A 23,189-nucleotide genomic window follows, 5' to 3' on the forward strand; every position below is an offset into this window, starting at 1 on the left:
GGCAGTAATAAAATGAAGCAGTGAGACTTTCACTCGCTACTTGGTTGTCCAGTCAGAGGTTATTCTCTGATTTTCCTCATGGCAGAACACGTTACTGGTAAGGTGCCCTAGTGCTTGGTATCATCACTCATGTTATTTCTTTAAAAATGCAATTTCATGGGAACGTGGTTAGGAGGACTGCTGGATGAGCTGTGTTGAAATTGAATTAATTTTATTTCTAGAAGAAGATAGGCTAAACAGAAGCTTTTATCAGACTTCCCCCCTGCCCTGAAAGAGCCCAGCTGTTAGGAAGAAGGAAGGGCTGTGTGCAGACTCCATGCTCATGCAACTGTTGGCTTTTTCTAGGGAGATCGCAAGCCGGGCTGCTCGTTTATAACAACTACAACTGTTTTTTTTTTGCCAAGTAAAAAATTGTCAGGGTCTTGTCTAAGGAAATTGTGTTCCATTGGCACAAAGCATCATCAGGTGTCATGAGGTAGAGCAGAAAAAAATAAATTTGCAAACATTTCCAGCCATTTAGCCCTTGACTGTTATTGTAAAAAGACTAAAAATACTCAAAATACACATTCTGTTAGATTTTCTTTCCAAATCTGAAAAAACAAATAGTCTATCTAAAACCTCTTTAATGGAAAATGATTCCCAAGGGAATGGAGACCTTTTGGTTCTTTTCCAGTAACTAAAAAGTTAGCACTGAAACAGGAAGTGCATATAAATATCTACTCAGCAAATACGCTACACATTTATATAGTTAAGAGTGTAGAGGTTAAGAGAGTGCAGTTGGCACTGGGAATGCTCCAGGTTGTCCAGGTTTACGGTTTCATTATTGTCTTTGAAACCTTAGGGAAAAATATAAGTATTTATCAAATATTTGCATTTTTCCACCTACTTGCAAATTATTTGCTAGAATGATGCTGTAAAGATTTCCTTGGGCTTACTTAATGGTTCTGGAAGCTCTGTGGTCTGCCTTGTCCCATACCTACAAGTTTTTGGGTTTGCTTAGTTGTTACTTATTAATTTCCAAAATAATGCATTTGATAAATAAAGGAAAGAGTTTACACATTGGAACTAAGGACAGGAATGATGCCCTTACCCTGTGCCCTACTGAAAAAGGTTTGGAAGGTTTTTACAGACTGTGGGGAGAAGTAGGCCTTGGAAGCTTTGTACATTAAATCAATGGTGGGATATATTCCAAGGTCAACAAAATATACTGTGGATCTACTTCTGTAACCCGTAACTCCCATAAACACTCCTTTCTGATATGAAAAGTACCACAGCTCCATCAGGATTATTCAAGTGGAATGGGTTAGCAAGGGAGGCCTGGCTCTTACTGACAGTAGTTCTGTTTGGTAACCTTAAAGCAGATGGTCCCTCTAGAATTCAGATGTGATTTTGGGAAACATGCATCAGACATACTAGTCTCTCTTGAACAGTATTTATGATAACACACCAGAACTGGAAACCTCAGGAAAAAGTGAAACAAGGAGCAAAAGTTAAGGAGAACTTCTACTGGGAGTTACTGCAGCTGCTGCTACTTATGATTCAGATAAAAGGCACAGATGATACAAAGATCAGGATGGTGGGGGGAATAGTGAGCAGTGAAGATAAGGCAGCTGTACAGCACAATCTGTATCACTCAATAAAGGGAGTCTATTCAGATAAATTGTTGTCATGCAGCCAAACGCAAAATCATATATCCAGGAACAAGAAAAATGGAATGAGGAATTGTATCTTCTGTGTATGAACCATGTAGAAGACTAATAAAAATCAAATCTTGGTACCTCCTCAGGGAGAAATATTGGCTACTAAAAGGCTCTATGATTCTACCAGAGTAAATCCTATCTAATAGCTGGAACCCGAAGCCAGACAAGTAAATTAGACACACATTTTTACATTCAGGGTGATGAACTACTGCAAGAATAAAGTTTTGGTGATTCTTCATCTCTTGATGCTGTTAATAAAATGTGACATCTGCTTTATGTCACAGTGCCCTGCAGTTTCTTTCCTTCTTTCTCTCAGCTCGTAAGTCCCCTCAGGTGTGCTACATAAAAACTGACTCAGGGGCTACATGTGCACTAGGCTCATGAGTCCTGCTAGACATGTTAGAATATTTCTGATCACACCTGAAGCTTGAGTGTGTTGTAAAAGGCGCTGAACATGTTTAATTAAAACCCTAATAGGAATATTTTCTTACAGTGATTCATAAACTGTGTGATAGTCTCTGTCTGGAAGAGTTCTTACTCTTTGTAGTCTAGAGATGTATGGAAAGACAAGAAACACATGATAGAGCATAAGGAAATAATGAGTTCTTACAGGAGGAACATGAAGCTGATACTGGCCTACCGCAAAGTGGCTTGGCGGTCCTGTGCATTAGGGAACCGGAGGCTGGGAGTGACGAGCAAGGTATGCACTGGAGGCTTTTCTGAATGGGTGCTTTCATGGAAATTCTTAGGCTGGAATTCAGTGTCTATTTAACTGTCACATTAATGACTCACTAACATAAATTGGAGAAAGATAACATCAAATGAGAGATGTGCTGCTCTGCTGCATCTCCCGAACAAGATCAAGCTGTTTTAATAACCACTAATGATATAAACTCTAATTACAAAATGTTTCAGGAGACACTAGGTACCTCAGTGACATAACAGAACAAGAAAATGTTATTTAATATCCACTTTAATCTACAGTTTATGCAGTGAGCTGTCTGTGCATTTCATATTAATTTTGCCTTTAGAGTTTTAGGAGTAAAGTATTACAATCTAGCACTACATATTTGTCACTAGACATAATTAGTGGCTGCTGATTAACTGCTCTATAGCCACATGCAGACATGACTTAAACCCTGTTCTTTTTAGTTGCTTCATGTATATGTTCTAACTTTTCTCTAGAAATCAGGGCAGATGTATTTTAGTATATTTTTCCAGTGACTTTAAACACCATCTTACCTGTCTTGAGGTGTTGCCTCCTCAGCTAGTCACCTTGAGGCTCCTTTTATGGAATCTGAAGAGATCCTGTACTTCACATCCTAGTCATAGCTACTAGCACTTTTCATTTTTATCTATAGAGTCTGTAGAGGGGGGGCATGCAAGCAACCTGTATTTGATCAGAGATGCCCCTCTTGAATACTGAGGCCCTGCTTTTGCTGAATTTCAAAGTCTTTGGCACTGTCCAAACAAACAGTTCCTGTAGAAACAAAACTACCTGATGTACTTTTAAAACTTGTACCACACTACAGATTAACACCAAGATCAAAGGTCTGGGAAGGGTTGAAATTAGCCTTTTCAGCACGCAATGGTGCAAACATGGTTACACACTGAAAAAATTTAGGAGGAAATTGACAACAAATTGTCATTTAAATTATGCTCAGGTCAGAGGAATTTAAGTGGTGTTTCCTCAGGCTGTTCTGTGTGCAGACTCAATGCCATGGCAGAAGGCATCCAACACTGGGAAGCCCTGACCTGTCTCTTGCAGCCCCTCTCCTTCCTGGGCTCATGGTAGAAGCTCCCCATGGTGGAAGATATAACTCCACGGTTACCTGTCCCTGAACTTCTGGCCATTAGTTTTGCAGCCGATGAGCTTGCAGCCTTGTTGGAGCTATGAATCAGTCTAAGGGAATTGCTGCATTGCTTTGTTTCCCTCTTTACAGAACTGGGTGAGGGGACTTGGTTGGCTGAGGAGATTGTATGTTGATGAGAAGACTGGGATGGAGCATAGGGGACTGAAAGAGATGAAAAAAATGAGGAAGAAAAGCTTTAATTCTGTCAATGCAAGATGGATAGCCCATGAAAGGATTAAAGAAGTGTTTGTGATGTGAAAAAAGGGCAGGGGAAGAAACACTTTTTGCAGTGGCATCTATAATCCCAGGTAATACGGAAAGTTGCAAAGAAAAGCAGCTACAAAGGTGAATCAGCAAAGTTTTTCTTTTTTCTTTTCAAGTTTACATTTATACTCCTGAGGACTAAGAGAACAGATATGTGAGAAATGCCAGTGGAAATTCATGAAAGAGTGTTGAATTTGAGAGCAAAGGTGAGAAAAGATGAAGATAGCATTGGATCCCCAAGTTTGGGAGACAATAAGGTGGAGCTGTCAGGAGTGATAGAGAAGAGAGAAACAAGAAAGATGGGTGCAGTTTTTTAAAGAACCAGTCTGAAACAAAGCTGTGGCAGAGTAGGAAGGAGCAAACAGAAGATGAGCTGGTGGTTGAGATGATAGTTATGAAACTGAGATCAGAAATATCAGCTCTTGGCACTACTGGAGGTGACAAATTGTAACAGATTTTGAAGGCTGTTGTATTTCTATTTGGATGTGATAATATTTAGTAGCCTTGTAGCAGCAATTCTGTTAGCTGTGGCACACTTCCACTTGGTGGAAAACATATTTTTCATTTTTAGCACGAACATTTCACATATCTGATGGTAAAGAGTGGGTCGAGTGTGTGTGTGTGGGGGGGGAACATGGTGTATTTTAATGGACCAAAAGCCAGTAATAATGAATGCATTCCAGTGGTGGAAAAAAAAAAGCAGTATATTTAAATGATGTTAGATGTGTTTTTTAAATGTAAATTTCCTGCTCTGTTGTCCAAAATAGGACAAAGTAACAGCTGGTGGATCTGCCATCACTTGCAGCTTCAGAAGTAAGCTTTCATTAGTAGATGTTGGTTAGCTCAAAGGAGATGGACCCACGCGTAAAGTAGGAACTTGTTATCTTGACCGTATCTTCAGAATTTCTGCTTCTGTTCTTTGCGCAAGAATTGGATGAGGCTTGACTTCCTGATGGGACTCTTGTGACATATTTTTAAATTACTCTCAATTGACTTAAAGCTATATTTTAAAACAAGTGCTTGTCTAGGCTTCTCCATTGCATCTTTCATCGCTTTTTCTTGATGTCTCCCCATAAATGTCAAGCACTTCATCAGTTCTATGACTTCATGCACCGTCATGCAGGGCTGGTGACCCTGTGACGTTCCACAAGTCTCTGTACATCTCCTCAACACCAGCTGTGCTTTGGACCAGAATTGCTCCTAAGTCACGCAGACAGATGTCTGGGACTGATTTCAACAGGGCCCTTGTTGTTTGCCATCCCACTGCCTAAAGTGGCCTTGTTTGTTTTCTGTGCTGTGCTGTTGGACCTGGCAGTGCCAGTGTCTGGGGAACAAGGACGAACGGAATACCAGCACTCTGTGACTGTCATTTGGATAATGTTTCCAAAGATGTTTCTGGCAGCTGCAAATATGGTGTTGTCTTGACATCTTTGCAAGACCTGTCATTTTGTAGAAGTTTAAAATGTGTTCAGTTCTCTGGCCTTCTTGCTGTAAAATGCGTGTTTAGGGTGAACTTTATCAAGGTGATACATCTTGAGTTCTTTGTGTGTGTCCTCCTGCATGTGGTTTCAGGAGGCCATTGCAGAATGATTGGCAGGATGACCTGTGCAGCAAGCATGTGATAAGATGCATCTGATCAGCACTGCTTGGGTTTATGTGGTCACTGTTAGTATTTCAAGCAAAGTTTTGTGTGCTCTTTTTGAATCTTCGGTAGCTGCATGACTTTAACCAGTTACTACTCAGTTGTATTCAGTCAAATTCTTGTTTTCATGTATTGCCATGTACTTTTGTTGTCATCTTCCAGTTTATGTAATGTCTGCTTCTATGTATTATATTGTATTCTAGTATATGTTACAAACATAACATGTTATATACCTTTCCCAGCTTTGTAGGCTGGCAGAAAAAACATGATTCTGATTGATTTTGGTGGCTTGCTGGGCTGGGTGTAATAAATGGAGATTGATTATGTAAGGTGGTCTTCCCTATGTATTGTCATCCAGGTTTGGCAGTGTAGTCTCAAGTTGAAGTGGTGGACAAATGTTTGCTAGACTTGGTGTGCCTGACACCGGTACCTTCTAATTTTAATGAACGTTTAATGCTAAGGGTTGAAATGCAGAGAGCAATAAGTGTAAAAGGTGATTTCCTTCTACTGTGGTGGTTTTCAGTTCATGTAGGAACTGTACTTGATGCTGACTAGAATTAAACCTGGATTAAAACTTGGATACTAACTGCAGTCTGCACACATGGAAATGAAGAAATGAATTCCTTCTTGATAGCTGATTTTTGCAGAAATGCCTTTTGGTTGAAGTACTACATGCATTTTGCAAAGTTCACGTACCTCTGCAGTTTATTTTAAGAGATCTGAATTTATTTGGTGTAGATTTATTTCAATTATCTAATCAGAAGCAGACACATAACTTCTTAGACTGTCAAAGGTATTCAGGAATGTATGACAAACTTCAAAGGAATGCATAAGATCTTGCTACACATCTTACCATCCACTTTTATAGAAAAAAGTTAATTAAATTTTCTTTCTGCCCAGAAATTATTTTTAGGCTAAAATTAAGTACATGGGGTTGTAAGGCTTTGGAGTGTTCTCTTTTTCTGCTTTAGCTTTGCAGCTGATTAAACAGCCAAATGCTTATCTGGATCAAAGAAGTAATAAGCAAAGGGGCATCCTTAGGCCAGTTATCAGTTGAAAACAATCTTAACTGTCACGTACCCAAGTTTCAAAGCACAAACTCAACTAAATGGATTGAGCAATGTGCAAAACTGTTTACTGGTGATGAAGAAACTTCCAGAGGGAAGGAAGTGCCGTTTCCTAGTGCACATTTCTGCAGGCATGGATGTGCTGGGGAACTAAAAGACCGTACTGTCCTTGTGAGCCCTGCCTGGTGCGGCATGTGGACCCAGTCAGATGAGGCAGGAGTTTCCTTCTTACAGTACATCCTTCTTCCCTGCCTCCAAACTGGGACTGCAGCTTATTGGGTTAATTCCTGTCGAGACTTAATTTATGTTCGCTCACTGGGAGGGGAGGAAAAAAAGAGTGCTAGTTATCTGAACATACAGCATTCAAGTATGTTTTGCAGGGACAATATTTCAAGTTATTAGTCTCAGTAATTTAGATAAGAACATGTACTTTCCTATGAAAGACGAGGCACAGTGTCTTAATATTAATACATGACACAGAGTAACCTCATGTGATAAAGTACCTAGATAGCTCGACAAAGGGTAAGTTAGAAATGCCTGGGAAGATATATGATGCCATTAGTAAAACATACAGATTTATGTGACATTAACTTCTCTAGGGCGGCAGAAGCAGAATTGTTCTACCAAAGCTGCATAAATGTTTTGCTTCCCCCCCAGATGCAACAACAAAGCACTGTGAGATCTGTGTAATCCAATGGATAAAGTGCCGCCTACAGTTCGACACACTACCTTTAAGTTTTCTTCTGAACCCTTTGGCATATGGCTAGGTTTCATATTTTTGAAAACTATGGCTGATGCCTGTGGTGGTAGTGACGGTTTGGGTGTGACTGAATAGAAAGGTTGGATGTTCTTTCCTGACATATAGGTATCTCGGTACCCGAGGGGAATGCCTATATACAGCCTGGGCAGAGTTAAGCAGAAAGGGTGACCCTTGGAAGAACAGTTCTGGCCAACAGCAAGCACTAAGCATACAGGTACATGAAGTACACCTCTTCTTGTACACACACCAGGGAAATAGAGGCATTGTTGCTGTCTCCAGATTCAGAACCTGGGATCCCTCTTGCAGGAGGCACCTATTCCTCTGCTGAAAGGGCCTTTGCCTTTCATTTGAAAGGTGAATTGTTTTTATCAGTGGCTAGCACATTTGGGAAATCGGCTGGGTCTCTCCTCAGGGTGATGGTACTCACCTTGCAGGACAGTGGCTGCTCTGGGAAACTATAGACTTGTAGAGAGGGGCTTGCAATTGCACACAAGAAATCAGAGGTTCACAGATATAAGCGTACAAAAGAAGGAAAGGCCCGTTAGCTAGACAGAGGCTAACCAGGGAGTGCAATTAGGGGCAAAAAGTCATGTGAACGATAAGGAGCTTGCTAGACAGCTTTGCAGCACATTAGTCTGTAATGGCTGCAGGATCAGAGGATGGTAGAGTGGCTGTCCTCTGTGGGAGAGCCCTTTGTTGTTTCACATTGACTACTGCTGCTGTGAATTATTCATGTTCTTTTTGTCATGCCCAGTCAGGCTCTGTTTTGCATGCATATAAACTGAGGATTGGGTCAGCAGTGATGCGTGCTCATTCGGCCATGGGGCAATCCTGTACCTCCTGCCAAGAGGGAGGTTTTGTTGTCTCATATTCATTATTATGTAGAGAGATGTAGCTGCAATTATAATCCTCCCATCGCCCTGGAGTATGAAAATGTTTTCTTTCCCATTGGGAGTTCCTTGCTTGGCAGAGTGAACTCAGTTGAGCAACAACTTCATTTAAAAAGATATATTTTCTACAGTGCAGGGAAAGACTTCATGGTCTAGGAAGATACTTCCTACTTGCTTCAAGCTAGTGTGAAAGTCGAAGGTCAATCTGTATTGTCTTAAAAGCAGAAAAGTAAGAGAAGCTGTCAGGGTCCCTTGAATATGGAAAATTTGAGGAATAGCTCAGCTTCCAAGAGAAGAAAACATTTTCCTTGAACAGATAGTCAGTGTCTAGTAAGCTGAGGCTTATTTATCTATTGAAATTACTCTTTTTTTTTTCTTTGAATCAACTGTTAGTGTGCATATATATTCATATAAACTGTTTTAGAGGTAAGAGTTTAGTTTTGATACAAAGTATTGGTAGGTGCTATGGAAGGTGTGTGGCATATCAAGGAATTTTTGTTGGAATAGTAAATGTCCCCAGAAATTTTAGAATCTGAAGTTAAAGCTGACAACATGCTCTCAGGAAGACTGTTAGTGTGCTGAAGGTTAAATGTGAATTAAAAAGCTGCTAATAATAAGAGTTATCTTGTCATTCAAATTTTGAGTCTTTTTACATTTGGTAAAATGTCACTAATAATCCATTACATGTAAAAGTACTTTTGATATAAAAGGTCCCAAGGATCTTCGCAAATCTGAGTTTTGTGCCAAACCTCATTGAAAGTATTGTTCAGATTCCACAGAAGAGACTGAGGCATAGTAAGCCTGAGGATTTTATCATAATTTACACAGGAATTGGGAAAGGGAACACCAGAAACATGATTCAAGGTTAGTAGGCTAGTCACGTGTGAACATACGATGATCTTGACAGGCATTTTTTTTTTGTCAGCTGGAAAGAAACTAATATGTCTGCTGCATAAAGAAAGGGTATAGGGAAGCTGACAAGTATCAGAAATGCTGACTTTGTGCATTTCAGATGAATTTTTCATTTTTTATGAGGAAAGTTGACCAGAAACAGCTCCATGGTGCATAACTCTTTATTGGTTAGGGGTTTGTATGTTCCATTTTATTGTTCATGGCATATTTTTTTTAATCTTGTCTAAAATGGAACAAGACCTCACTTTTATGATGTGTAAGCGTATATTTTACCTTTATTTTCATAACTTCCAATGTAAAGGATTCCTCCAAGGAGCTGTAGTTGGATTAATAGAGCTGGAGTCTGGGGCTCTGTGGAGCAGGGAAGTCCTTTACATCCATTCCATAGCATGGATGGTCCTGGCTGCTTTACAGAAACAAAATGTAAGGATGTTATTTGGCAGCACTGATCCTCGGTAGTCACAAGATGAAGGGTCTGATGAAAGGTCTTCAGGGAGTTTTCAAACATCATGAAATAGTTTGTCTATGAAACATCAAGGAGTTTAGACTTTTTTAGATTTTATTCAAAACCAAATTCTTTGTTTTAAAAAAAAAAACTTCAAAAATATGGTCATAGTAATTGTTCATAATTCCTTTAAAGTCAAGAAATTAAACTATTCCAATGATTTCTAAGAAAAGTGAAAGTTAACTTGTAAGAAACTGATGCTGAGTTTCTGTCCCTGTTGAAGTTGATGATGAAGGTTCTCGCCTATCCAGTTGTCCATTCTCAGATTTGGCAGCCACACCGTTTTTGGCTGTTGACTGCTTTTAGCAATAATCTCCGGTTGTGATGCACCATTTTTTGGATGTCTAGTACCCTAGGCTACTAGATGTCTGTAAACCCAGTACAAACATTTAGTCTGTACATGCAGAGTGTTTCCATTGCACGTTCTAGTGTGCCTGATGCTTTAGATTGATTCCAATTGAGCACAACGATAAGTGGTGCAGTAGAGTGTAATTCTAATATAGAAATATTTCAGACCTACTTATTTCAGCTTGTAGTTGTTGGCAGATTTGAGAACTCTGCACAGAAATGATGATGGTTTAATCAATTCACCATTCCTCTAAAGTAAAATGGGCCAGTTGAACAACAACAAAACACAAAAAATCTTGACCCTGCCAGAATGAGTGTGTGCATAATTGAAAGCTCCCAAACAGTCTTGCTAAATTCACATTTTATACTGTCACAGACAGTCATACAATGTAAAACAATAGTCTGGCTCTTGTGATAGGTCAAAGTTCTGTTTGTGCTTTCATATTTCTCCTTACTTAATTTGGCAAATGGACACTCTTTCTGTCAAGGAAAAGAGGCCAAAACAAAGGGCATTTTTTTCCCCAAGATATTTTTGAAATGCCTTGATTCTTGGATGTCCAATGAGGATATTTTAGACCTGGCTGTCATTACCCTGGAAATCAAATGCCATTGCAGTAACTTAACACAGGCAGCCAAAATCATTGAGATCTTTTGAAAAACTTCATTTAAACATACTTCTAGTTTGACTGCACAAACCAGCAAGGCACTAATTAAAAGCTTAACAGAAGATTCAGATGTTAACTCTTATGTATCAGTTTTAGCTAAAATGAAAGTGTGACATTCAAAGAACTGAAGATGGGATCCACTGTGTTTTTCTTTCTGCTGTCCTCCATACAACTTTTTCTATATCAGAAGCCTGTTTCAGTGCTCAGTTTACTTCCTCTTTTATGTCTACATACAATAAACCAACTTGTGAAGAGCTGTGTGCGATATTCATGTGCAACAGGAGTTGAATTCTATGGGAGCTTGAGCTGTGGGATTTGGACCAATATGTCAGGCTGGGTTGTGTGCTTCCCCCAACTCAGTGACAATGAGAATTTCTCTGAGTGGAAGGACCTTATTTTGTGAAAAATCTAGTTAGCATTGTCAGGACCCTATGTGCCGGAAATGCCTGTGAGGACAGGTCTGTCTGATGCTTCCAACATCACTGCAAGATGGAGTGATGGGTGACCCAAAAGAAACATTATTGTATTCAAAGGATGAGACTTTCAGCAACTGATTCAATCATTATTATTATTTTTAATGCTGGTCCTCAAATGTCAGCCTGGTATTATTCATGATTTATCACAGATCTGACAACACAGACCCATCCTACATTTTAAAGCAAAGGTTGTTCTTTTAATTTATTGTTCCATTGACATTCTTTTCAGTATTTCTGTAATGTTTTGCTTTCTTTTCCTGCCCTTAACATAGTAGTATGAAAGTGAACAACTATTTCCAACAGCAGTATCGGTGGGGATCTGACAAAGCAATGATTTGAGATGCTATACCAAACTCTCTTTTAGTCCCAAATTGAGTGTTGTTACAGTGAATGTCTTTAGGTTTAGAAAAGTTCCCATCTGCTGAAGACAGTTTATCTCACTTTGGGCTCTGATAGGTCATCTTCCGCAGACTTGGGTTATCCACCTGCAAAGAATGGACAGGCAGTCTCAGTAACATTTGGTCCTACGTAGCTGTAAGATGATACTTCCTTTCTAATTATTTTTTAAGTAATCTTTAAAAAGAGACCTTCATTCTATAAGGTAAAATAGCATAAAGATCTAGCTGTTAGGCATTGCTCTTCATGTGTTGATCTCAAAGTTCTTTACAAAGGAGCTTGATATTGTTTTCCCATTTGTCAATCTGAGAAACCGAAGTACAAAAAGGAAAAATGACTTGAGCTCCAACACCAAAGTGGAGCTGATGCCAGCCAGCTGCTTTGTCCACTCTGCCATGCTGAGCTTGGAAGGGCAACAATCTGACAGTCCAAGTAGTATCAAGCATGCTGATAAAACCATTGAAATATTATTCATCATGGAGATGGATGGGATGTGAATATAGGAAAAATACTTTTTACAGTAGTAAATGATGAATAGAGTTGTATTAAATGACAAATATTTTGAAAAATCCAGTAAAGGGCAGAATTAGATTAACTTTTAAAAAGATTCAAGTAATAGCATAACTTGTGCTCTGTCACATGACATTTTAGCACACACAAGTGAGCCAGACAACTATGTTATTTTAACCTACATTCAACATTCCTATCAGTAAATCTGCACAAAGGGCCCCATATCCATATCTTGTGCAGTTCTATCACAAAATCTCTTTTTTGCTACTGCCTGGAATTTCATTATGAACCATTATTGATGTAATACTAAACCTATGGAATCTTAAACATGTCTTAAAATCTGTGGAATAAAGTAGACTCCTACCAAATAATAAAAAAAAAAAGGAAAAAAAAAAAAAAAGCAGTACCAACAGAAAACACTGCATCTTTTTCAGATGGTTCATTAATTTTTCCCAAACATGCTTTAACTACAGTGTCTCAAAACAAACTTGCTTCAGTAGATCTGTTTTCCGGTAAATGTTATTTTTCTTTTCTTCCCTCCCCTATTCCGAAGACACTATTTGCTGGTTCATCTAAGTCCAGAATATCTGTTATATGCTGCCCTCTTTTGCATGAACAGTGTCTGAGTTGCTTCTGGTTGCTGTAGGTGCCTGCCTTTGGATTTTTCCTGGAACTGTGGGATTCTGTGAGGGAGACTTTCTCATCTTTATATTCTGAGATCTTCCAATGTTTCATTTATATGTTATGTGAACTGTACCAGTCTGAAGAAAACAGTGAAATTTGTCTTTGAGAAGCACCTCAGCTCACAAAGGAGGGTATGATTTACACTGTAGCCACTGGTATGACTTAAATAACATTGAGCTATAAAAATTTGCATTTATGGGCATTGATTGAGGGATGTGCTGGCTCTCTGTGAAATGTTTAGCTAATGGAGAATTGTGCTGCTTTCAGAAATAGGAGTAAAAATTAAAGGGGGTGCTTTAAAAGCAGCAGATCTTCAGCAGCCAAACAAGGAAAGAACTGCCTACTTCTGGTTTGTAGTCTATAGAAAGGCATGTGCATGCATTTTCTGGAAGTGCTACAGAAGCTGTCCTGCTGGAGTTGGTGTTTAGCACAGAACCAAAGCTGGCCAAAGGTAGAAAAGCAGGATGTGGGGTACTGGCACAGGGGGTGTCACGGTCCTGCTGGCCGTGGGGAGATGCTGCCCCATGGGCTTTCCTTGCACTGGGTACTGATGTGAAAAAGGATGGATTAGAGGGCAAGGGAGCATGTCCTGCATGCTCATGTGTATGCTTGGCTGCTAGGATCGATCAGGAGCTATGCTTAGGAAAAATGACTCACTGCTGGCTGCCTCACCGCAGCGCGTGGGAATGAGCTGAGGCCAGAGCGGTCTCAGCCAGAGTGTGAATGTCCATTAATACATGCTCGTCACTGCACTCGCTGCCATGGCTGCTTGTCTAGCTGTCCTCTTCTACACACTCTTGAGCAACAAGTTGTAAGGCTTTGCCATCAGTTTGCTGCCTTATCTTGGGACGTGCTTTTATTCCCAGATGCATGGCTTTTACAGCTTTGTTATGTGCTATACCTCCGTATTGCCGACGTCCTTCAGTCCCACCCAGCTCTCAGCCTGCAGGTGATGTCCTGATGCTATGCTGGGTGCCTGCTGTCAACACAGCATTTGCTAGCATTGAGTATTCGATGCTCAGTGCATTCCCCACTTGCAGAACTGTAATTGTCCTCCTGATGCCTGTTAGATGACCCCTGCTTTAGAAACCCAGTGTCTTTTTGAGCAAAGGCTAGATTTCAGCACTGTAGCAAAGTCTGTCTAGGCAAAAAGTTGTTTGGCGTGTGTTTTATTCTAACAACAGCACAGACTGAAATTCTCGAGAATTAAGTTAAATTAGGGGTGAAGTAAAAATTATGTACATTTAATAATGTAGGTTGCCAATGGTCAGTTTAAATGTGCAGAGGGCACTGATTAAATCTGAAACTATGTACCAAGGTAGGAATACCTATAGAGACAGAAGTGATAGTGTGGGTGAGGGGCTCAGCAAGGTGTGACTGGGTGCTAGAGCAGATGATGCTTTAAATTCCACTTTTCCTTTATAAGCCTGATGACAAACTTGTCAAAAACAGCTTTACAGTTTTAAACAACAAAACCAAACAAAACCTCCCTCCCACAAAACCCTGTCTCTTCAGAATTTTCTTTCCTTTGAGCTATAAATTCACTGCTGATACTGGCTTAGGAATTGGCTGGCTGCCAAATACAGTTGTCCCACAAAAATGTACAGAATCTCTATCTTTGTCTCCTACAAATAAAAACATGAAACAAAAATGTCAGGGGAAAAAATGTGTAAAACAGGACATGACCTTCTGTGGAGTGAGACTTAAAGATTCTTTCAAAAAAGCTATCCTTTTTTTTTTTTTTTAAATGCAGATATTTGTTGATGATTGATACTATAATTGATAAAGGCAGTTGGGTTGGTGGGTGGTGGGCGTTCTAACAAAAATGTCTGATCAGAGGTTATTACACAGGTTTCTACCTATACATGCAGTGTCAATGCACATATGGTATTTTGTAGATTGACAAGGAAACGAAAGCAATATGCATTGTGTTTTCCCCCATTACATAACTGGATATGGCATACTATTATCATTATTGTCCTGTTAACACAAATTGTCAGAAATTCAGCTTAATTTATGAGCTATAAAAGGGACTAGGAGCTGTACTTCAGGCTAGGTTATGGCTAATTGTGCCTTTTCACATCAGTGTTGAAAAATACAGAAGAAAAAATGCTAATTTTCTTGAGGTAACAGGCAAACATGCTTCAGGTCTCTTTAAATGCTGTTGGAGCAGAAATTAAAGGACTTATTTTAGCAGGTAAAATAAAAGTGTTAAAGCAAATACATTGTTGTTGCAGGCAGAATTGCTGTTTTGCTATTTTAACGGTGTTCCTTCAAACAGTCATAATATAAATATTGTGAAAAATAACATCTTGAGGAGGATCTTCAAAAGCACATGAGAAAGTGCATAAGCTGCAGCATATTTCACCTTTCTTTCATCATCTGTTTCCAACCTGGTGATATGAAAGAGTTGGGGATTTGCATCCAAGGATGACTACCCTATTGAGCATTTCAATTTGGTGTTACTGGTTGCATTGGAAGATATTTTTGCTGTTTGCCTCATTTAAAATGTCTACAGCCTAGGTCCACTTGGGTTATCAGGTCTTTTGACCATGGAAGTTGGATAAAACCAGGCCAGGGAATTCTCAGGGAATGCCTGCAGCTGGAATTGCTTGAAAATGGTGATTTAGCACATATATTGCTTTCCTCTGAATCAATGCCATACCTGATGTGGTTTTGATGACTTGCTTGGCTGCTGCTCATGCTGCCTGCCTCTGTAGCCCTGGACAAGGGTTCCAAGGATATTCAGAAATTCAAGTTTGTTTTCTACATTCAAATGCTTGTGCCATAATGGGGGAGTTGTCTTCAGCGTTTTGGCCAAACAAAAATTCAAATTTTTCCTTATCTGGGTTGTAGAAAAGAAGACTAATCCCCTCCTAAGAGAGAGAAACTGGATAGTTCTTGGTGCCATCGTTTTTGTTTGCTATTGCAGGATCTATCATTTAAGTTTTCCTTCCCATGTTTAAAACCACAGAACAGGCCCAGTAGGATTCTCCTGCTTAGAGAGACTCCAGTGCCTCAGCCTACTTTCCAATCAACACGCAGCATCTTAATCCTATTATGTACCGACGTGGGAAGGGGCCAGTCCCTAGGCCGCAGTATTTGTGAAATGGGATGTGTGTGTGAAGCCCTGAAGCTCTTCTTCCTAAGAGCTCGGGCCTGATTTTGCATGTCCTGTACTCATGCAAGTTGGGTTGTGCTGATATAAAATAAGAATCAGTGTAACAGTAAATGAGATCTCATGTTCATTCATGTCACCCAAATGGCCTAAAAATCATTAAAATGTCATGCTCTAAGTTAATCTGAACAATTTACAGGCACCCTAGGGTTTTAAGGACTAGCTCAGAAGACTTTTTTTTTTTAAATTATTATTTTATAGCGTACCATTTATCTATTTGTGAGGAAGGGAGACTATGCTAGAGAAGCCAGCTTGCATACCATAGTAGTCAAATAAAATTGAAATGGAATGAACTTCTCAAAAATATTAGACTGTGATAGATTGATGCTCTGTGATCTAAGCCGTAATGGCTTTATTTTCTGGAAAATGACCATTTCCTCCTTCCTAGGAAGAACGTAATTTAATCTTGGAAAAGAACAATGGAAAAACAAAGATACAGTTTGCTTATAAAAATATAAATGGTCTGCTTCTGTGTTTGGAATTAGCTATCTCTAGCTGTAAAATTATGGAAGAAAGGTAGTACTCATCACATGAAGAGGAAGAGAAAGTTTATATTCTTCTGCTGTTTGGGTTTTGTACCCATTCCTCTATTTCTCCAGCCTGGTAATTTTAGTTTTGTTCATAGTTGGTCAGTATGTAAGTATGTATACTGGTGAGATGGACTATAGGAAAGACTGAAGAAATAGATAGGGAAATCCATTTGTCTCATAGTTTAGCCTTATTTAGGAAAGAAATGCAAGATAATTCTTTGAAGCCCTCTCAGCTTTTCAGTAGGTATGACATCCAGAGATTGTGTAAATCTAATCAATTTTGTTCATCCTCCAGCAAACTAACTTGTTGATGGTGTCTCTTGCATTTAATATTTTAGAGGCTATTTGGTATGAAGCAGTAAAAGTACATTTACAAGTGGTTAAACTGTTCTTCTGCTTCATATCCTGCCTAGTCATTGGTGGTCACTAATTTGCAAGGTCTTTCAGAGAGATGTTTCATTATTGTTGCTTTTTAGAAGAGAATTCAGGTTTTGGTATCTTTGAGGGCACAAATACACATGTTATGCATTGCAAATTCCATCGTAACTAGAAATTAAATTATGTAAAATATGTTAACTTCATCACTGAGTTTTACTGAGGAATTCTTGAAGAAGTGGCATAATGGAACTTTATTATATATATATATATATTTGCTACTACATTTTGGACTACAGAATAAAAACAGCCTATGGAAGAAAAATATATACGTGGTCAGGTATATGTATGTGCATGTATATTTTGGCTCTGCCTCAACAAATGTGTGCCTAACTTTAAGTAGATAAGTAATCTTGTTTGGTTGGTTAGGAGCATGCTTAAGCACCTTGTGAATCTGGGCACTTAAGAATGAGGTGCCGACATTAACATATCACAGGAAACAAGCCTAAATGAAAGCAATGGAAATTAGATGTTCTTCTGATTAAGACTAATGTCCACCTTTGGAGCTTTATCTCTGAAATATCTCAGCAACCAGGAAGTTCCAGAAGTTAACGCTGCTTAGCTCTGCTATATTGCACCTTCAGATTTCATTTTCCTCATCATATGTAAATGATAGTGCATTTTTGTATTTCATGGCTAGACTGAACTATGTAGAGCAAGTAATGCAAAAGCTGAATTACTCCTGAAAGAACTGGATCACTTAGGGAAGCTGCATGACTCTTGAGAGCCATGTCAGTCCTTGGATTTCATAAACGACCGGAGTATTTATGTATTTTATTGGTGCAAAGATGGCTCTAGATTTTTCTCCAGATTAGCAGATTCAGCTGCTATTGCTTTTAATAGGAGCTTTACTGAAGCTGAGATAATCCAGAAACCTGGACCTCTGTGATGCTCAGAGAATCTGTATTCCTTTACCTAGCTATGCTGGATTTGATGCACCTCCGAAAGCATGGGGTGCTTCAGCACTTACTGCAATGCTGTCTTAGGAAGGTCCAGAGTAGTTTATTGCAGGAACTGCTGCCTCAGCTGGACATGGCTGCTATTTTCTGTCTTGGCAGTTCTTGGACCAACAGAAATGTTTCATTTTTTTTTGGTAAAACAATAAGGGTACAAGTTGTGTTCAGTCATGGTGGAGCACAGTACTGTATTTATTTTTGAGATTTTGATTCCCCCATCCTTCCATCACATACTATCTTAAAAAAAAACTCATTTGACAGGCAGTATAGGATTATAAGCAAAGCCCCCCAAATCCTCTAAGATAAGTACAACCCCACAAAACCCCTGTATATGGATTAAGAAGAACAGTGCAAAAATACATACCATCACTGAAAGAAGCATCATATAATTTCCAAGGTGGTCTTGTAGAGCTTAGTCAAATCTCCTGCTCAAGCTGGTTAATCTAATACTCTTGAACACATATGCTGATTGTGTTAAGTGGAGAAGAAAGGTAAACTCTGTATTTGTCTAATTAAAGGTTGCTTGTGAAGCCAGCTCATTTTTAAGATATCTTTCTTCACTAGAAAAATAAAGGTGCTTTGGACCTTAAGATACCAGCCTTTTGTCTTTTGGGTGTACAGACATTTGAAGTTTGTCTTTTTGCCACCATTATGGATGAAAGAGAACGGGAGCCCCTAGCGCCCCTGAGCAGTTTTCCAGCTGGTTTACCTCATTCCACGTGGGATTTCCAAGTCTATTCCCCAAGCATCTCCCTCCAGTCCTCCTGCTCAGGCATCTCTCAGAGGCAGTTTCCAGTCTTAACCGCACACAGCCAAAACTGTTATCATTTATCCTGGCTATTAATTGGAGGTGGTTGTTCTATTGCTTTAACAGTCACAAAGTGGCTAAGTACCTGTAAAGACAAACAAGCTGCCACTGAAAACTGTGTAAATGCACTCCAGTGGCTATGCGGAAAAAGCCAAACATTTTTGCATCTTTGACTGAAGGCAGCCAGCAATCAAGGAACCATGCTGATCTACAGCCAAAACAAACAGGGAATTCCCTCAGATATTTTTAATAAAATGAATCATGAGGGAATAATCAGGTTTGGATCCATATTAATCGCTGCAGTTCAGCTATTAAAACTCTCAGCTTTGATACTGAAGCTTCCCAAGGTGTTCTCAGGTTTGCATTCCGTTGCGATTGGGTTACAGTCATGGGAGCATGGATCAGGTGCATGGAGTAGCTTTCCCTGCAGGTGGAAGCCACTCTTTTCCCTTAATTGGACTTCAGATATGCATAATGCAGAATTTGCCAGAACTACCCTTTCTCAGTTGGGATTTCCTTGTTCCTCACGGAGGAGTTGCTGGAGAAAATTAAGGAGCTGCAAGCCAGTTTAGTCAGTGGTACAACAGTACCTAGCAACCACAGCAAGGATTAAGATCTGATTTTCTGCTTTCTAAATCATCCTTACTGTAAAACTCTTCTGTCTTTTGTGCACTCTTCATTCCCATCCATAAACACTTCTGTCTTTCCAGTGCCTGTGATAATCCTTTGGTTACTCAAAGAATCCCTTGCGAGCTGAAGAGGCAGCATCTTCCAGGCTCAGGGACATCGTAACTGGTGAGATATACTATTAATGTTTATATTGTGTGTTTTTCTATATTTAGAAAGGTATTTACTGTTCATTTGAGAATTATTATTGTGAGCAGCACTTTGGTTTTAGCTTAGTTTTCATCAGAACTCAAGGTCTGGTGTGGAAATAGACTGTTCTGGGCTCGTTAGTGTACTGCTTAATTTAACACACTGGGAAGATACTTTCTGCTAGTCCTTGGTTGAACTGACTGTCAGAAACTGGGTATGTGGGAGTCTTCCACCTGACATTTCCTTTTGATGGTGTTTTGTATGTCAAGGATTGTAGGTATGTGCTTGATAATCTAGACCAGAGAAATTCTTCCATGCTGTGGCTCTTGTGGTCCCTGGACACTACGTGAATTTGGAAAGGAACATTTCTTCCTTTGGCAAGACTAACTCTCATTTGTCTTTGTCATTAAATATATGCATGACGATCTTTTTATGCTCACATCAGTTGCGTACACAGATAATTATTTCAGCTCAGCAGCTATAATTGTCTTTCTGCTATTGAAAAATTATTAATATGGAGACTATTATATGTCATTAAGGTAATATTGCTGAATATGTTAGTAAAGCCAATGACTACATTCTCTGGGTGTCCTGGTTTTAGTTTGATAGGTACATGTAAAATATTTCTGCTTGCCAGGTGGGAGGAGATTTGCCTTTCAAAAGATTGTTGCTTCAATGCTTGATAAGAGTCTTGCTAATAATAAATGTTCTCAGGCTATACTTGTTTTAAAATTGCAGTTTAGTGCAAATTGCTCCAAGTGAGGGAACTCCACTGTTCTGACTACACAGGTGGAAGTTATGTCATGTAGCAAATTTTATTACCACACTGATCCAAAAGGGTGGGACATTTCTATAAAATAGTAATACAGTGCAGACTTACAGTAGTGATCACTAAGGAAAACAATTAAACGGGATTTAAAACTGAAGTGACGAAGCCAACTTTGATGAAGAATGGACTTGCCTTGAATGGCTAATCTGCCTTATGGTGGAGTTTGCTGAAGACCTCTCTGAAGTGTCAGGACCACTGTCAAGGGCTTGGACGAGGAGTATCACAGACTTGATCTTGATTTTTTTTGTGAGCATCCTAAGAAGTCACAGTGCTTTACATGGCAGAGCTGATGGCTGTGTCTGCATTTGCTTCTAGTGAGTGAGGAGCAGACAAAGCCTTGCCTTCAAATCATATTGCCCATCAGTGCCACTTACTTTTCTAGTCAGCCCTTCATGATAACTAGAGTTCACCACAGCCCTCTCCCACTGTCTCTCTTTGTCAGAGCCCTGACAGCACACTGAGTTTGTGTGGTCAGCCGTAATGTGCCTGCTCTTCTGAGCTCTGGCTATTGCAGCCTGGGGTGGGAGATGAGGGCAAGGGGAGACAGAGCTAAAACCAGGAGAAACCTATTAATGATAGTTGGACAGTATTGGATCCCACACATATTTGATTTGCAGGTAGAACTGTAGAGTCTTCAGTTCCAGGCCTCAGGAATAATTTATCCTTAAGCAGTGGAAAACAATGTATTATGCAGTCGGTGAGCTGCCCCAGTGAAGGCATATAAGCAGAATTATTTTTTGAGGTCATTCACTATGCTGGCTAACAGAGAGCTGGTTAGTTCTGTAAGGATATGTTTTGGGCAGATTCCCAGCCTCCAAATGCTTGCAGGCAGACTTGTCCATATTTGTGGTATATTTGAGGTCTAGTGTTCCTCCTTTGGGCCATATATTTTAAGACGAAATGTTAACGGAAGGAAACATTGTTGCAGAGTAACAGTCTTCTCTGAAGCACTTTCCAAAGAAATGTTAAGGTCAAAGGTCTTGCTTTTTCAGGACAAAAGATGTGGATCCTTCTAACACTTATTTAGTTACAAATAATGATGGACAAGGCTCTAAGGATGGATTCCTGGGAGACTGCATCGTGGGTTATTATTCCCTAAGCTGAGCAAAGGCGATGGCTGTCTTTAAAACTGTTGCATCCTATTTGGCACAGAGTTATCATTAAGCAGATAGCAAATAATGGTATTTGATGTATTGAGAATTTTTCATTCCTGTGCTCAGGTGTCTCCTTTTGCTCTTCTTTCCAAAGAAGAACAAAGATGTCTTATTTCAGACAATAAATGGCAGTATGTCCCAAGGGAAATAATTATTCTAAGTGTTTTGATTCTGCAGCCACAGCAGCAATCATGTAGACTATATCCACATTCAACCTGTGCAGGTGGTAGGAGAAAGGACAACTGGTGGAGAGAAGCGCTTAACTGGGGTGCAGGAGGCTCTGCTGTTGAACGACTGACTGGGTATGGGCAAATAACTGCCTTTATCCATTTCTCTCTTCTACTGTCTACAGACAGAAGGGAAGACTATTACTTTTCTTTGAGATCCACTGCTTGAAAAAAAAAAAAAGTTGCATTACTTACAACTGAGAATGAAATCTGGTAATATCAATGCTACAAAGGAGGTGATTGTTAGCTAGTTTAATTAACAGATTAACTTGCCTCCCACAGTGAAATTCAGCATCTTGCAGTCACAGGCCTTAGAGAGCTCAGCACACAATTTATGCATCACTGAAGAATTAACGTGAAACTGAAGGGGTGAATAAGCCTTGCATTGCCTCACTAAAGAGGCTGAAGGGCAGAGTCTTTGTAATGCCTTGACACTTCCAAACAGTCAGTGTCTTAGAGGTGTGCTTATGGACTCATGGGTCTGCTTGGAACCACAGGGCAGTCCTAGTATATGAGGCATCTGCCTTGTTCATACATATTGCCAGGGCAATGATAGATAGATGTGAAATTCAGAAAATTAGAAAATGCACAGCATTAATTCTTAGAGGAGTGCAGTCACTGATTTTCTTTCTAACTTTCTGTATTGGGGAAGAATGGTAATTAAACTGACTGAAAAATGTGTTTGATAGTAAATCCATTAGCTAAGATCTCAAATAGCACAAATAAGTTCTTTTTCAAACACGGATGTGGTTTTGTATAGACATATTTTTCTATTACTTACTGTAGAGGAAAAGTCAAAATGAGCCTCTAATAGTTAATTGAGTATCATTCCAAAATCTTGTAGTGTAGCATTTTTTCTGCCTATGTAAGACAGTTATCTAGCTTTTTACAAAGTTGTGGCTAACCTCTATAGGATGCTTTAAAGCTTAGGGAACCTAACAAATATCTCATTGTAAACTAGTCAAAACTAACAGTCATTTACTAATTTCAACATTTTTTCTTGAATTTTATTATTTTACATCTTGTTTAATGTACATTTTTTTTACTGAGTGCTGTCCACACCTAGAAAAATATAACTAGTACCCCTTCCTTTCAAAAATAATAATAATAAAAAACCAAATCACAGGGATTGAATGACAGAGTTGCTGCTTCTCTGGTGTTTATTAGCACTATCATATACGCTAAAGTCATTCCAACCAAGGGCATGTGGCAGTACTGGAATTTGATGTACAATCACTTTTTGGGAACAGCCTGTGCCTGGTTAATATAATCCATAAAAGGCTTCCAAACTTCCTGAAACCAGTCCCCTCTGTTTCCAAGTCTGTGTATGATCTCATAGGAAATGATCTGGGAGAGGCTGTCTAACCCTTTTGCATAATCAAGGTAGCATTGTTCTTCTAATGCCTGAAGTGACTCGTTTTGCTGATATAAGCTCAGTGATCCATTTTTCCTTTGTCACCAAATCCCTGTTATCATTCTTCACAATGCTTTCAGCGGTGTTAGATTTGAGAGTGAGAGGACTGAAGTGTGACTTAATGACATGATCAAAGTCAGTCTTTCATTTGTGTTGTCACCCTTTTTTGT

At 39.4% G+C, this 23,189-nt stretch overlaps 1 protein-coding gene across 1 annotated transcript in view; it reads left to right on the forward strand.

Moving 5' to 3' along the window:
* The window catches only part of CALD1 (caldesmon 1), a 193,193-nt gene that overhangs the window by 21,817 nt on the left and 148,187 nt on the right, over positions 1-23,189 (forward strand). Inside the window, 1 exon segment of the mRNA XM_083802758.1 lies at positions 19,290-19,374. The gene's annotated coding sequence lies outside the window, so the exon portion shown is untranslated.

The sequence above is a fragment of the Anser anser genome (genome assembly GCF_964211835.1).
Source record: "Anser anser genome assembly, chromosome: 1".
In the NCBI taxonomy this organism is placed as follows: domain Eukaryota; kingdom Metazoa; phylum Chordata; class Aves; order Anseriformes; family Anatidae; genus Anser; species Anser anser.